We start from the raw sequence: 10,460 nt of genomic DNA on the forward strand, positions 1-10,460 counted from the left end.
CGTATCTGCTTGGGGAAGGAAAACACACACACACACACACACACACACACACACACACACACACACACACACACACACACACACACACACACACACACACACACACACACACACACACACAATGGATGTACAGCTCAACTCCGCTCTGCGAGTGATCACTGGCTGACACCAACTTACTCAGGACCTACCTATGTTGGCAGGCATCCTGCCTCACCTTCTACGACGTGAAGCTGCAACCAGACAGGCTGCCTTCCGAAAAGCTGAGCAACCTGCACACCCCCTGCATCAGATAATCCTCAGAGAACTACCTGTACGACTCAAGAGCCGCAATCCCTTCATCAGAGAGGCTCAAGCCTTCATCTGGTCGAACAACAGGCAGGGCATACAACTCAATGAGTAGAGAAGGAAAAAGCCTGTTGGTAGATTGCAATGAATGCTGCCAACTTCTATCAATATCTACTCGCTGCCTCCTTCCATGCAAGGAGCGGTGCCGTCTGAACCATCATCAGACAGTTGTTGTGTGCTTCAATACATGCATGCACTCCTGGAACCTGGCCGACACTGCAGCTTATGACTACAGTAAGATGCATACAGCAGAACACTTGGTGGAGGAGTGCCCCATACACCATTTTGATGGAGGATGGGATCCGTGAGCTGCAGAGAAGCCAAGGAGTGGCTGAGGACTGCCAAGTTCACCAGCTATTTCACTCAAATCAAATCAAAACAAACGAAGAAGAAGGGATAACAAAAACAAAATTTGTGTTGACAGCATTGCTCAGTTGGTAATGTGCTCATCTCTGAGATGCCTTTATTGTGAAATCAAATTTGACTAAAACTTCGGACACGGTACAATGCCAGGAGAGAGCAATGCACCTCGCAGTATACTGTGTTTCGAATGGGGTTGTGAGAGAGCTGTTTCATCTGCACTCAGATTGCTGACGTTAAAGCTCCGACAGCGTCTCGTTAAAAGCGTGTGTATCCATGAATCCTGGCTAAATGTTCTGCCTAGAGGGCGAAGGAATATGTAAGTTAACTGAACAAGATGGGGATGTTAACCTCAATTATATTCAGACGTTATATTGGATTAGCTAATGGAAAGCATAGCGTAAGTAGATAGACATGTGGTGTGGTGGTCGTATGGCAGCTTAGCTGCCAGGGTAGCTATCATTTCTTGAAGCACGACTGTGTCGCTGATGTAGTGCCCCTCTACCAGTACACACACTGGAACTGGTACTCATTTCGCCAACCTTGGAAGGATGACAGGCTGAGTCATCCCCTAGTGCAGGGGTCGGGAACGTTTTTGACTCAGAGAGCCATTAAAGCAAAATATTTGGAAATCTATTTCAGTGAGAGCCATATAATATATTTTAAGACTGAATTCAACTAAATGTGAGTATAATAAGCCTCTGAATTTATTCTTTTAAATAATGTTGTTATAATACTCACCATTAATGGGACTTCTGGTGCTGCATGGATTTGCTGATGGCTTTGTAGTCTGGTTGGTACTTGGTGAGGTTAAGCTTCATGCAAGCGTTGAGGCTTTGATCCGTTAGACGTGATCGTAGGTTGAACTTGATGTTTTTAAGATGTGAGAATGACTGCTCACATGCATACGTAGATCCAAACAAGGTCAATACAGCAATACTCACACGCTGCAGTGTGAGGTATGTGACAGGAAGCGCGTTCCAAGTTTTGATAATCAGCTCGTCTTCGGGTTGAAGTTTTTTCATTTCTGTCCACATGTGCTTGCTCGCCAACTCTGCTTTCTGTCGTGCGATTCTTTCCAAATCTTCATTCAGTGACTTGAACTTATTCACCCACATGTCTGAGGCCTTCAGGTCAGCCACTTCTGCTTCAAAATCTCTGACGGAGACACCAGGAATGTAACTCAGGTCGGCTGTGTTCAGTGAACACTCGGTTGGATGGGTGATGAACTTAAAAAGACGAGTGTGCTCACGAAATTCTCCAAAGCGTGCTTTGAATGACTGTAGGAGACTGGATGTGAAGCCAGCTAACTGGTGGAGATGAAAGTTTTGAGTGGGCTCACTTGCTGTGCATGCATCTTTAAATTGTCTCAGTTTTTCAAAATGTAGTAAACGACCTGTTTCAAGATCCATGATAAAGAGCTCCAGCTTGTTTTCAAAAGCAAACACGGCTTGTTGAAGGGATAACACTGTATTACCAATGCCTTGCATTTTCACGTTGAGCTCGTTCAGATGTTCAGTCATATCCACGAGATAGTAAAACTTGAGGAGCCACTCAGTTTCGGCTAGCTCAGGATGCTCAATCCCTTTCATTTCAAGGAAAGTCCGGATTTCGTTCAGGCAAGCCGCAAAACGGCTAAGCACCTTCCCTCTTGACAACCAACGCACATTGCTGTGCAAAAGCAGACCGTGATAGTTATTTCCAACTTCATCCAGCAGTGTTTTAAACTGGCGAGCATTTAAGGCTCGGGCAACAATAAAGTTGATCACACGAATGACCAGCGACATCACTTCGCCAAGCTGCCCATCACACATCTGAGCACAAAGTGCCTCCTGGTGTAGAATGCAATGGAAACTTAGGATGGGTCTATTTTCATGTTCACGGAGAAGCGCCACAAATCCTTTGTTTTTCCCCACCATACACGGAGCACCATCAGTACACACCGAGATAAGTTTATCCATTCGTAGATTTTTTTCTTGAGCGAACTCCATGAAAGACTTGAATAAATACTCACCTCTTGTGGACCTTTTTATTGGCAGAACAGCAAGACTTTCTTCGCGCAGTGTATTACCAGCAGCATATCTTGCAATCACACTGAACTGCGACAAATGGCTTACGTCTGTTGACTCATCCAAAGCCAGGGAAAAGAACGGCGCTGTATTTATGTCCTTCACTTGCGTTTCCTCCACTTGGTTTGCCATCATGATGGTACGATCATGAACAGTTCTTGCCGACAGAGGCATGTCTTGTATCCGTTTGATTATCTTGTCTTTGTTCGGAAGATCATCAAAAAGTTCATTGGCGACATCCAGCATGAACGTTTTTGCATACTCGCCATCTGTGAATGGTTTTCCGTTCCTCACTATTGCTAAAGATCCAGCAAAGCTGGCGGAATTATAGTCACCTTGCCGGGTCCATACGCGGAGTTGCTGCTGGCTGGCTTGCACCCTGCTCAGTAGTTCTTGGCACGCTTTCTTTCTGCTGTCTCCCACAGGGTATTTTGATGCAAAGGTAGCATGGCGCGTGTCGAAGTGCCGCTTTATATTCGACCGTTTCATCGATGCAATTTTGTCATTGCAAATTAGACACACCACAGAACCTGCTCTCTCCACAAAGGCGAATTCTTCGGCCCATTCGTCCTGAAATGTACGATACTCCTCATCTTTTTTTCTTTTCGCCATCTTCTTCGTCGAAGGGTTAGCTTTGAGCAAATGAGAGAGAGGGAGATGTTGACCCAAGTGAGTCTGGCTGGCCTGCGCAAGGGCTGACATACTCGAGAGGTGCGGCGCGGCCGGCCGACTCTGGGATGCTGTCGCCTCAGCGGTGGCGCGTGATTGGTCGAGATGAATTCCGTGACGCGTCTCGGCGGCGGCACGTCATTGGAGGAACCGAAATCACGAGTCGCCTCAGCGGTGGCGCGTGATTGGTCGAGATGAATTCCGTGACGCGTCTCGGCGGCGGCACGTCATTGGAGGAACCGAAATCACTACTCGCGTCGGCCGCATGACTGGACGAAACAAAAACCGCTTCAGACAATTCGGAGGTGTTTTTTCTTCTCTCCTTCTGCCAAGTTCAGCCCTGCACGTGAATGAAGCACGACACCATTCAAACTATAGGTAAAGCTTCTGCGAGAAATATTGGGCTTTCCAAGTTTCAAACTCCAATTTTATCTGCGAGCCAGATTCAATAATCAAAAGAGCCATACCTGGCTCGCGAGCCACACGTTCCCGACCCCTGCCCTAGTGTATTAATTCAGCGGCCGATGGGGCTTGAACTCAGGACCCTAGGATCCCAAGCCACCACCCTAACCACTGAGCCAACACCAGGCTGTAGATAGACATAAGTAAATTGATTGATGAAGTTAACGGAGTGTGAATATGGCAAAGCCCTAACAGGCCATTTGTCTTCCTCTTTTTTATGCTTTTTCGTTCAGTATATATTTGTATATTTTTGCACCTCTTCTCAGCAGAGGTTTTTGAGAAGCTAAATGTCCATCGATATGTATGCAACTCTTCAACAGCCATTCACAAATTAATTTCAGAAATATCATTGGCAGGGCTTCAACTCGACCTTTATTTATCACAAAAGGAGTCTCCTGCTGGTTGCATCATTGGTTGGGACGCAGCTTTGCCGCCGATGTAATGTCCCCCTTACCAGTACACTGGTGCTCATTTTGCCGACCTCAGAAGGATGATAGGCTGAGTCAACCTCCTGGTGTATTTTAATTCAGTGGCCAATGGGGCTTGAACTCAGGACCCTAGGATCCAAAGCCACCACCATAACTACTAAGCCAACATCAGGCTTACGAAAGGAGTACACCATGGGAAATGTAACATCACCTTTGGGGAGTTTCAGCTTTCTGTCTCAAACACCTTTAATATTAACAAGTAGCTTCACTGACAGGAACATTAAGGGAGAGAGAAAGAAGAGAGGTAAGAGATAGAGAAGCGGGGAGCAAGGAGGGAGGAATGAGGAGCGAAGAGGGAGGAGAATGGAGAGTGAGGAGAGGGGAGTGGGGTGGGAGAGAGAGATAGAGGAGAGAGGAGTGAGGATGGATGGGTGAGCGAGGAGAGGGGGGGAAGGAGAGAGTGAGGAGGGAGCAAGGAGGGGAGCTAGGAAGGGTGGGGGAGCAAGGAAGGAGGTGAAGAATGGTGAGAACGAGGAAGAGAGGGAGAGCGAGGAAGGGGGGGGATGGAGGGAGTGAGAGAGAGAGAGAGAATGAGGGCGAGAGAGAGGAGGGAGGGGAGTGAGGTGGAGTGGGGAGTGAGGAGCAGTGCCGTATATAAAGAGAGTTTGGCCAACTGGCTAGGCAGGCACCATATTGCATCCCAGCCAGCGTGATGCTGGCTATGCGGCAGCATACGCGCGGCGCGATATGAACGGGCATTTTCCTTCTTACACAAAAAGTAATGGGAGTTTCGACTTCAAATTTTGAGCTTTGCTCAAAAATAAGTCACTCTACAAGATGGTGCATTCTGGATGCTGATAAACCCACCCAAAAATAACTGAGGTGGCATAATACTGCAAGTCGCATACTGAGGACGGACTAATCTATTTCTTGACTGTACAAGATTTCTTGCCTGAATCTATGGAAAGCTGTGTATCGCACGAACCACAGAGGCTAGAAATCTAGCGCAAAATTGACCAGTTCAGCAAAGCCAACCATGGTTCGGAGGGCTCCTCAGGATGAATTAAAAGAAACCTGACCCAGAATTACAGAGTACAAGATTCATAAAACGCCAAAACAAAAAAGTACGGGAGATGACTATAGATGGCCAGGATGGAAGATGGCTATAACCGCTATAGCAATAGCGGTTATAGCCGTCACCCGTCCAGAAGTGGCTAAAAGTCAAAACCATCTTCGGTTCTTCTCCATACGACTTAACCCCTTCAGGACGGGAGGCGGCTATAACCGCCTGGCGGTTATAGCCGCCTCCCGTCCTGAAGGGGTTAATACGAACAACTGACACCAAGCTCAGTTCTACTTAATTTGTTTTTTAACACACGCTCTCATTGCCGTGCTCTTGCTGCCGAGTTGACTGGCAGTACCAACTTTTGCCTGGCTGACACGGATCGAATTTTGCGCTTTGGAATAGATGTACAGACGCACAGTGAAAAACTAAGTCAGAAGCTTCGTTTTCAGATCGTGGCAGTCGGGAATATCAACTGAGAAAGCTGACAGACGACGGACAAGTTTTTCAACCAGGTTATGCCCATTCAACTGGTCCTGCACCATCCTGAACTGCTTCTCTCCTTCTCTGAACAGCTTGAAAGCCTCGTCACTGCAATGAGTCAAAGCGCCTTCTTTGTACTCCTTCAGTCTTGTTATCGCCTCACGACTGCCCTGCGAAAGAGACTTTCGGCGGTCCTCCACGGCTTCAAGGCAAGTGGTGCAATGTGTCCAGGATTTGGAGACGGAGGAGATACAGTAGCCAGCCAGGTAATACAAGTTGCTCTCTTGGGCTTTGCTGAGAGGATCAGGAGGCAGCTCTCCAATCAAATAGCTGAATGTGTCCTGGTCACATTCGTCTGGTGTCGCCGGTTTCTCTTTCGAAGGGTCGAGGAAATCCACTAAAAATGACCGGTCATCCTCGAGATAATTACCGGACGCGGGACACTTCAGAAATTGCGCCACCGTTATGAACTTCAGAGCCTGTCGGAATTCCAGCGCGTTTGGGACAGGATTCTTGAATCGGCCCCACCCAAACAGGTTCTCGAGGCAATTCTGCGCGAGTCTGGATGTGAGCACAAAGTGGTGTCCTCTGGCCAGCAGTTCTCTCTGAATGTTGAGCACAGACGAGGTCGATAATATGATGCCTGATTGCCATGGCTTCTACGATTTGCCACATTCTATCCCTCCGAATACCACCAGCATCTCTTCAAGGTGCCGGATCGCCTTCTCGTAAGCACACGTATTCGCTTTACTGAGCGCGGTGGCGGGGTGATGGCTGGACATCAGGTCGAACCAGGTGTTAATAAAGTCCAAAAACCAGGCAGTCGTTAGCAAAACCTTCATTTTCCACCAGGTAGTGCAGCCCAGCACTGACCGACTTACTGAAAAAATTCAATGCCTTTCCCACTTTCATTTTGTTGAAATGGGCGGTGTTCGACACCATTTTCATGCCGAGATTGGGCGTCAGTTTCAAATCGTCATTGCCCTGAAATGTCACCAGTTCCTTGATTGCCCCCAGGCTGACAACATTTGAAGGCAGATCATGCCTGGAGACGATATCAGCACCGAGCTTGAATTTGCTCCCATTCACCAGACCCGCCTTGACATTCTTGATCAGGTGCGGTACGTCGTACATGAAGTGTAGGAACCTGCCGTCAGCACATGGGTGGGGAATTTGATTGACAGTCACTGCGTGCTTCGAACTAACCAGTCCGAAGTTCTTGAACATTGCTCGATTGGCACTAACCCATGTCACATGTGTCTGCATTGACGTGGAGCCCAATGACATGAGCCCACTGTACGATTTCAGTCACAAGTAGCTGGAAATTGGCTCTGTTCACCAAATTGCCCGTAAAATGATAGGCAATTGTTTGCTTCCATCTGGAGGTGATGCCAGCCAGCATGACTACGAGGGCATGAGTTGCAGCGCCACCATGTCCTGGCAAAGATACATTTCCACGCAAACTACTGGATGATCTGTCGAACTGCAATCCCACTTCAATTGTCATTTCATCCAGCGTTAGGCAGCACTCACACTCCGGTTCCTTCATGGTAGCAACCTTCAGCTGGTGGAAGTCGAACACTTTATCAAGAATACCAGGTTCCATCGCAATAACCTCCATCTTCCGTCGTAACGAACGAAGCGATGGCAGCGGCTGGTGTTGCGACAACAGGACTTCGTAACCGGTACTGCCACATGCAAAGCAGAGTTGCAGAGCCTTCTTGTAGGTTTCTGCTGACCACCGAGTACCCCTTGTGCTGAGATGAGACGGCTTGTTGATCTGATCGAGGTTGAAAACTTTCTGGACATTCGCCTTCAGAGTGACGAGCTCCCTGGCTTGTTTGCATTTGTCCCACTGTGCCTCATGTAACCGCCACTTGAGAGAGACCACTTTCGCCTCCACTGCTGCGATCTTGGCGTCGTAGTCAGGACCCTGGTCGGTTTCAGCTGGCTTTACAGGGGCATCGGAGGCAAGGTCAACGAGTTGGACATCATGGTTGTCGTCGTCATTCACAGGCATGTCTTGTTTTGCGTATATGTGATCTGGGACAGGCTCCTTCTGTGGTGTCGTCTCGTCATGGGGTCGTTTCCTCGGCTTCCTTTTCGTGATAGGCACAATATGCGGGAAGACAGTCGGGACGGCATTGTGCTTGAGTGGTCTTGAACCATCAACCCTCCTGTTTTCATATTGACCGTCGTCGAAATGTTTCTGAAAAAACAAATAAACGGAAAATTGAATTACGTGTTGACACTCAGTTCGAAGTCAATGAAGGTTTCCAAATACGATTTGCAGTCGAGAACCCCGGGACGGGAAATTCCTGAGATTCCCGGTCAAAATGTGGGAACGATTTCCACAGAAACGTATGCTGGGAATCCCGGGGAAATATACATCAGATAAAGATTAGAAATGAAAAACAGTGAGCAGCTACAGTCATCCAGCGACGTTGTCAGTGCATTTTGTTCCACTTGACGACCGTCGTCAGTTGAAGGGATTGAATTTTACGGGAAAACTGTAAGCACCATTTCCTAAGCTAATGTGGATAAAACCAATGTAAGAAAGTTACTTACGGCTAGTGGTGTGTATCGGATCGGATATATTGCAAATCTGGTGTTCACTACTTACGCATTAGTGAAATTTCGGCATCGGATTACGTCTCATTCTTTCGGATTCTGAGCTGTTTCAGCGCTCCGATCGGATCCGATCTGACAGGTATTCATTCAATCTGACTTTAACCTAGATACTCCGATCCGACGTCGGATGGCAGGGTTTATTCTAACGTGCAGTTGTACATTCAAAATGTGCAGTTGTAAATCCAGATTTGTGCAGTTGTCAATTTGTTCTTTGTTTGAATTTGCATGGCTAGGGTGTCATAAACTAGGAAAGAACCACAATAGACATAACTGATAGTCTGAAAGCTGACCAAAACTTATTTTTTTTATTAACCTTACAATATAATGCAATCATACATATTACATAAATCATAATATATGACATAGACTACCACATTTCACATTACAAATTATATCTTAAACAGTGAGGATTATCAAACGTATTTACAGTAGATGTGAAACCACAAGTGGTTGCTCATAGTCACACAAAGAACAAAATCATAAACCTGAGCCTGAGGTTGACTACGACTAACATGAGAACCAAGTTTCAGGTAAGTCCAACTCGCTAGCTGTATTTGGAATGAGTAAGATTAAACAAAATCTGTAGAACTTAACGAAAATGAACATTTGAACCTGTCCAAGTAAGCAAAACTGAAAGAAGTTAGAATTTCTTGACCTTCTTCTTAGGTGGTACCTCCACCTCGTCAGGCTCGTCATCCTCTACTTTGTGTTCTGCTTCTGTGAAAACTCCCTTGAAGTGGACTTGAAACTTTGCTTTGTCATGGCTTTTGTTTCTGCGTGCCTTTGATGACAGCCAAATCATAACCCCTCCCTTGGATCAAATGCTTCTAATGGTGGCATGTTGTAATGTATGTACAAATACAGATTTCCCGTCTCCACTGACATTCTTGATCTTTCACATGTTTTCAGAGCATTACTGCTACTTATAAGACGCTCAACATCTGCTGAATGAGGCTTGGCAGCCACAACTCTGCTTTTAATGCCTTCACCAGATTTGGAAACACTTCTTTAGACACCAGATACATGACCAGCTTGTTGAGAGTCAAGTCTTTTCCTTGTCCAGAAGACACAAGATCTTGGTATTCCATACCGAGTTCCTCAAGGTCCAAATCTGGACATATCAGCTGATGAACAGCCTTGATGTCAGCATCTTGTAGCTTCAAGAAGGGCACCAGTACCTCCATCATGTGCTTGTCAATGGCACCGTCAAACGCCGTCGTGCTCGGCTGCTTCGCAGCCTCCATTTTTCCCGCCCCTGCCTCGCATCAGAGTTTGTGCAGTTGTACATTTTCATGAGAATAAACCCTGTCGGATGGGAACTGCAAACCGCCGCTACTTACCGCACAAAGGTCGGCATTGTCGTGTGGAGTCCAGTTCTCCCTTTTCACATTTACGGCCCAACGGCGACGTCTTTCCGGGTCCCTGGGGAAGCGGTGCATTTTCACGCCTTGCCCGGGACGCACAGCACACCCCACTGCCACACAGCACACCCCACTGCCACACAGCACACCATTGTGTCATCAAAAAAGTCAAAATCTGACGAGAATACGTGAAAAGACGGTGAAAAAAAATTCTAATTTCGCTCCAAGATTCACTCGCGTTGAGTTGGGCTGAAACATGGCGCCAGCAACGCACGTGACCGGGTATTGACCAATCAGAGCGCAGCATGATCGACACAATAGTTGGCCAGACTCTCTTTATATAATAAGGCACTGGTGAGGAGGAAAGGCGTTGCAAAGGGGGGGGGGAGGAATGGAGGAGTGGGAGAAGGGGGAGTCAAGATAATGTTGTTATGCTTTATCACCATACATACACACATACTGTACACACACACACACACACACACAGCACACAGCACACAGCACACAGCACACAGCACACAGCACACACACACACACACACACACACACACACACACACACACACACACACACACACAAACTGTAGACA

The 10,460-nt window shown here is 47.1% G+C and overlaps 1 pseudogene; it reads right to left on the reverse strand.

Annotated features, from left to right (window-relative positions):
- Nucleotides 1-5,675: 5,675 nt before the first annotated feature.
- LOC147030188 (uncharacterized) lies at nt 5,676-10,178 on the reverse strand (annotated as a pseudogene).
- Between the last annotated feature and the right edge of the window lie 282 nt (nt 10,179-10,460).

The sequence above is a fragment of the Eptatretus burgeri genome, chromosome 3 (assembly GCF_056783735.1).
Source record: "Eptatretus burgeri isolate ZD-2024b chromosome 3, Ebu_testis_v1, whole genome shotgun sequence".
NCBI lineage: Eukaryota > Metazoa > Chordata > Myxini > Myxiniformes > Myxinidae > Eptatretus > Eptatretus burgeri.